Source organism: Gymnodraco acuticeps, unplaced genomic scaffold (genome assembly GCF_902827175.1).
Source record: "Gymnodraco acuticeps unplaced genomic scaffold, fGymAcu1.1, whole genome shotgun sequence".
NCBI classification, from domain to species: domain Eukaryota; kingdom Metazoa; phylum Chordata; class Actinopteri; order Perciformes; family Bathydraconidae; genus Gymnodraco; species Gymnodraco acuticeps.
The window spans coordinates 832,022-838,185 of NW_022989835.1; positions in this window are offsets into that span (position 1 = coordinate 832,022).

Below are 6,164 nucleotides of genomic sequence, written 5' to 3' on the forward strand. Positions count from 1 at the left end.
ATAAATGTTGTGATTTGTCATACACTCTTGTATGCATTTATAGACAGTGGAAGAGAGCCTCTTGTAGACAGGTCCAAGAGCTACTCTTTGTATGGCTTTGCCTGACTGACTAAGAGATTTTGCCAACACCCCTAAATGCAAGACTGCTAGCCTATCGCCTGCCTCTCACACCTTACTGCTCGGGATTTTGAGTTTGAAGCCTCCTCCATGAACCCTTTTAGCCTTGGTCATTCCCCAACGAATCCCTCCTCCAGACCCTCTGCGCCCACCCTGCTGGACTCTTTTGGGGATGTGGGATGATCCTTGTTTTTGTGTTTAAATTCCTATTCAATATTTAGAAAATGATTGTATGTTTGTGTCTTGTCTTACTTCCTGTCTTTGTGTTTTTTCCTACTAATTGTCTGGGTTCTTTCCACCTGTGTGTGAGTTCCATGCTTCTCTTGTGTTTACCTGCCCTCTCCAGCTGTGTCTTGTTAGTGTAATCAGATAGCTTGCACATCTTCCGGCGCAAACTGAAAACTCATCTCTTTCGACTCCACTTCGAGCGATAGAACTATTAACGAAGCACTTTTATACTAATAAAGGACTGGCTTATCTAAAGCCAGTTGTGTAGCACTTGAAATGTTTTTGCTCTATGAAGCCTGATGTACTTATATGATTCTGTTTTCTTCAAGTTGTATTTTGTTGGTCGAACGCACTTATTGTAAGTCGCTTTGGATAAAAGCGTCAGCTAAATGCAATGTAATGTAATGTAATGTAATGTAATGTAATCAGTCATGTCTCTATATACCTGTCTGTCTAAGTGTTCTTTTTCAGTCCGTTGTCATTGTACCCTGATCTGGTTCTTCTTGTCAAGGTTCCTGCCCATGTTTCTTGTCTGTGTTTGTTAACTGTCGATTTGCTCCTTGTTTTTGTTTTCCTTTTTTAAGCTGGATTTTGGAACCAGCTATACAGTAATTGTATTAAAGGTCACCTACTATTATCAGTGGTGGCTGATGGAAAATATTTGTGGTGGGGCTATGGAAATGGTGACCAAACCATACTAGGGTGATCCGGAAGAAAATGTTGAGAAATGACCCCTTAAATTATGACTTCTGGTGATGTTAGAGGGGGGGGGGGGGACAAATTGAGGCTTAAAAATATGAGATAATCCATAATCTTCAGTGTAGTTAGCTATGAATCTTCCAAAACTTCCAAATACCTTGTCCTGGACACAGTTTCTACTATAAACTGTGCAACAGTACAGTAGGCCCACACCAACTGCAGAACACTGGTGCTTTGGGAACACTCAAATGATTTAATTCCCATTTAAAATCAGGAGACTAAATACGAACTGTGTGTGTGTGTGTGTGTGTGTGTGTGTGTGTGTGTGTGTGTGTGTGTGTGTCATACTTGCCATACTTGCCAACCCTCCCGATCTGATTCTGACAAAATCAGATTTACTCACGACTGTTTCCACTCTGACTTTAATACAGCTACACCATTGTTTGGTTTCCATGGTAGCGCGTCTCTTTAGCAGCACGCGCAACTCAAATTCTGAGAGGGTGAGGAAGATGAAAACTGAACAAGAATCGACAACTCGACCCTCTGCTCACTCCGTCCTTTCCTTTAAAATACGGGTCCAGCCCACACATATGCTCCATGGTGCTACAGGCATTGCCCTTACAACTACAATAAGCATGTAAATGTTAATCTACAGCTCCGGTGATCCACTAGCACCCGGAGTCTCCACCTGCAGACGCAGCCATCCTCATCAAGTACTGTAGCGTCACCTTGGATATGAGTCCAAAACAACTCACAGACACACAGGGCGCTGAAATGGGCGCCCTATGACCATCAGATCTAACGACGCTGGTGGCTGAAATTATATTTCGGCTGCATAGTTTACAGATAGCAACAGTCAGCTTGTTATATATATATATATATATGGCGCGTGTTGCATTGTGGGTAGCTCGTGACGTCACTGTGTGTGAAAGAATAGCCTGCATGTGTTCTACAACATACCGTGCAATGGCTTTATCGACTTTTCCCTGGCTAGCAGTCCCTTGGTTACAATCCAGCCGCTGTTGCTTACGTAGGTGGAGGTGGAGTGGCGTTGGATGAGTCTGGGTCTGTGCCGGTCTTAGCTACTAGCTTCGTCCCAGCATGTTGTTTTTGCAGATGTTTTAAGAGATTTGAAATACTGGTTTGGGAAGTAGATAGGATCTTTGACCCGCCAGGACACAACTTACATTTAACAGAAACTTTCTTTTCTTTGTGCTCGACAAAAGTGAAATAGTGAGAATATCTCCAAGTGGAGAAACTAGACTTGAGCTCCGCCGCCGCCATGATAGTCTTGTTAGTAAACAACACAAACACGCCCACAGCCCGTCTCCGCATGTGACACAGGAAGTATCTAAGTACATTTACTCAAGTACTGTACTTAAGTACAGTTCTCATCTCTGTTCGCCTGGCTGTTGACTATATAAAAAAACGAACGCAGTAACGGAGTAACGCACCATGTAGTAACGGTAACTGAGTTACTGAATTTAAAAAGTAATGCGTTACTACTAGTTACTGCCAAAAAAAAGATCGGTTTACATTTTAACAGTGTTACACTGTTAAAATGTAAACCGATCTTTTTCATATGGGTGTTTAGAGTTGTACCCCCTAGATCTAGTGTCTAGTCATTCTGCTTAAAGTGCACCAGATTGAAGCATTTTACTTTAAAATGTTCAAACATTTCTTCCCGGTATGCCTGAGAAGGCAGATATGCTTGTTTTTCTCAACAAGAACTGTTTTTAAATGGGGGGGGGGGGGAGAATGTTGCACTGTTGTAGCTTCAGCGGTTCTCAGGTTACAGTTACATAGCAGTGAATATAAACAGATTAATGAGAATATTACTGTAAACTAACCTGTGTAAAAGTTTCTCGAATAAATGTAATTTTTTTTGATGGAAGAAGCAATTTATAATTGTTTTATCCTGCCCCTCAAAGAATCGGAATTGAGAACCGTTAAGAACCGGAATCGAAAAGTAGAATCGGAATCAGAATCGTGGAAATTCAAACGATACCCAACCCTAGTAATGATACACTCTGCGGCCCGGCAGGAAACATGTGACTTATCAGTAACTTTAGACTTCGTAACACGTAAACGGGATTTTATTGTAGATTATAAATTTTACTGGTACCAACTATATAATATTTACCTTAAAATTATCTTTAAAACATTTTTTTTAAATTTGTAATGACAATCAAACATGTGGGAAGAGGGGGGGCGGCACCCCTAGCGCCACTATGGGCCGGCCGCCACTGCCTATTAGGCACAATCCACTTTTTCATGTATTTTATACATAAACATGTGTCCCCACTGTGTAAAGAAATTCTGAAGGTTTAAGGAAGAAAGATTCGCTCACTTTTTGTCCTGATCCATTTATATAAAAACATGTCTGAAAATAAGCTGATCAGATATTGGCCACTTATATCATAACGATTTTTTGGCTTGTGTAACCATTAGCCAATCACCAACCATCCTAGAGCACCATTGTGTTCTTTTTAACGAAATATCTCTCAGAGGGGAGTGGGGAGTGGGGAGTGGCTCCTTATTTTCATCTAAAGTAACAGACAGAGAATCAGCACTTTTGAAACAGGGCTGAAACAGAGGGGTTTATGGGTAATGCTGCAATGCATGATCTGTTTGGTATTACGAGCCAAACACTTCAGAGACATGTTTTGTATATATCTGAGACCTATAATATATTGATGAAAAACTATATAATAGGGGACCTTTAAGCTTTTCTGCCTCACCGCCTTTTATAATGCAATAGAGTCTTTTATTTGTTTTCAAAGCCCTAAATGGGCTGGCTCCTGCCTATATAGCCAAACTCCTCCATCGCTACACCCCAGGCAGAGCCTTAAGGTCGGCTGATCAGCTGCTGTTGATAGTGCCTACAGTACGACCAGACTTAAAACCCGAGGGCATCGAGCTTTTGCAGCGGCTGGCCCTAGGCTCTGGAATACTTTGCCCCTCCATGTGAGGTCGGCCCAGACCCTGGGGGTTTTTAAATCAACACTTAAAACTCACTTTTTCTCTCTGGCTTTTGTTTAATTATTTATTTATTCATTTAGTTCTTTATTTTAATATTTATAACATAACATAGGATTTCATAAAGTATTTAAAAAATAGTTTATACATTATTCGAATATAGGAATAGTAGATAGGATTACTTAAAATATAGTACCTTATATTTAATCTTTTTTCCCTTTAGACCCTTGCGGTTTATTCTTAAAAACCCTTACCCTTACCCACCCCCCATTTTCCCTCTGCTGGTCTATGGCCTTGTAGAGGGTAACGGGGTACAGAGTCGCTTAGATAAGCGGGGGAGTGCATCTGACGAAGAGATAGGTTGTTGTGCTCCCTATCTCTGTTTCTTATCCTATATCCAATAGAACTGCTCGGGTCTTGATAGATTGAGTGGGGAAGTTCATGAGATCTTTCTAGAGGGTTATCAAGAATAACTTGTATCCAATGACCTTTTCCCTCTCTGTCTATTCTCTTGTTCCGATTAACCCAGCCAAATCATTTTTCTTGTTTTGTATCTATATCTACGCCGGGATCCGGAGTCGAGGCTGATCCTCTTGCTGTAGTCCTGTGTCTTGGATCCTCTATCCTGAGTTCTGGAGTAAGTCGTGGACGTTCGGGTCGTGGCTGAAGCTGTCTCTGCGGTCCTGCCTTGGGTCTCGTCATGCTGCTTCCCTGATGGCTTCCACAGGATTGTAGCTGACATCCTCGTGGATTCATCTTCTTATTACAGACACATGCATTTCCTAACATTCGGTCTATATGCTGTAAAATGTATTATCTCTTCGATTTACACACGGCATCTATTGCACGTCTGTCCGTCCTGGGAGAGGGATCCCTCCTCTGTTGCTCTCCCTGAGGTTTCTCCCATTTTTCCCCCTTAAACTGTGGGTTTTCTCTGGAAGTTGTTCCTTGTACGATGTGAGGGTCTAAGGATAGAGGGTGTCGTTTTTCTCATACTGATATTCTGAACAATCTGTGCTGTTGTATTTGCTGTAAAGTGTCTCTACTGTAGGCTATTTTTTATTATATGTACAGCACTTTGGCTCGACCAAAAATCGTCTATAAATGTGCTATATAAATAAAACTTGATTTGATTTTGATTTGATTTCTTCACCTTTATGATAAAGTCTCACTACATATACAGGCATTGCTCGAAGTGGGCCTTACTCACCGGTAAGCCAGGGGAGCGGCAAGTTACTCTGGGGCCCCCAGGCAGAAGATACCTATCCCCTCCCCCCCCCCCTGATGTAGCCTAATGCTTAGTGTACTCTGGTTAATACTACTTACTCTACTCAGGAATGCATATTTTGATAATTTGTGAACAGTTGTAGGCCCCAGGCCTTCTCGAAATGAACAGATCTAAATCAAATATATGCACATGGTTCTATTGCCAGTTCTCAGAACCTCATCACAACCCTGGTTGTGCATTAAAATGTAAGGATTGTATATATATAAGTACTTTTACTTTCGCTTGTAGATGCTACACTCTTTGATTTAAGTTGTGAAGGGTTTCATCTCCACTTTTAGATATTTGTTTTACTATTTCAAATAAAGGGCACTACAATTAAACCTGGAGCAGACTGAGAAGGCTTGGCTTGTTATTTTATGTAATAATGGTTTACTGATACACATGCTAATATGTAAATAAATGAGTACTGGTCCTTTCCCCCCCCCCCCACCTTTATACAGGTTCCTTTAGTAGTGACCATATAGAAGGAAAACAGCACTGAAGTAATGTATGCATTTAACATTAACATTACAAAAAGGCAATTCAATTGGTAATGAATAGTAAGTTGCTCAAAACATGAAATAACATCGACATGGTGTTGGCTTTTGTGAAAAGAACATATCGTATTCTGAGGCCGTTATAACCTTACGGGGAGAACTTCTTCCTTCACTTCTGTAAAAACCTGGTCATGTAGAAAACAAGCTGACATTGCCTTGTGTCAAATGTTTTACCCTGAGGCTTAACTGTACATTTGCAAACTGTACATCAGTGAGCAGACACGCCTTAAAGAAAAATGCAATCATGTGACAGGTGCAGTTGTGATAGTCAACAGGGGGTGGGGGCTTGACAAAGGTGTGTCTCTGATAGAAGAGAT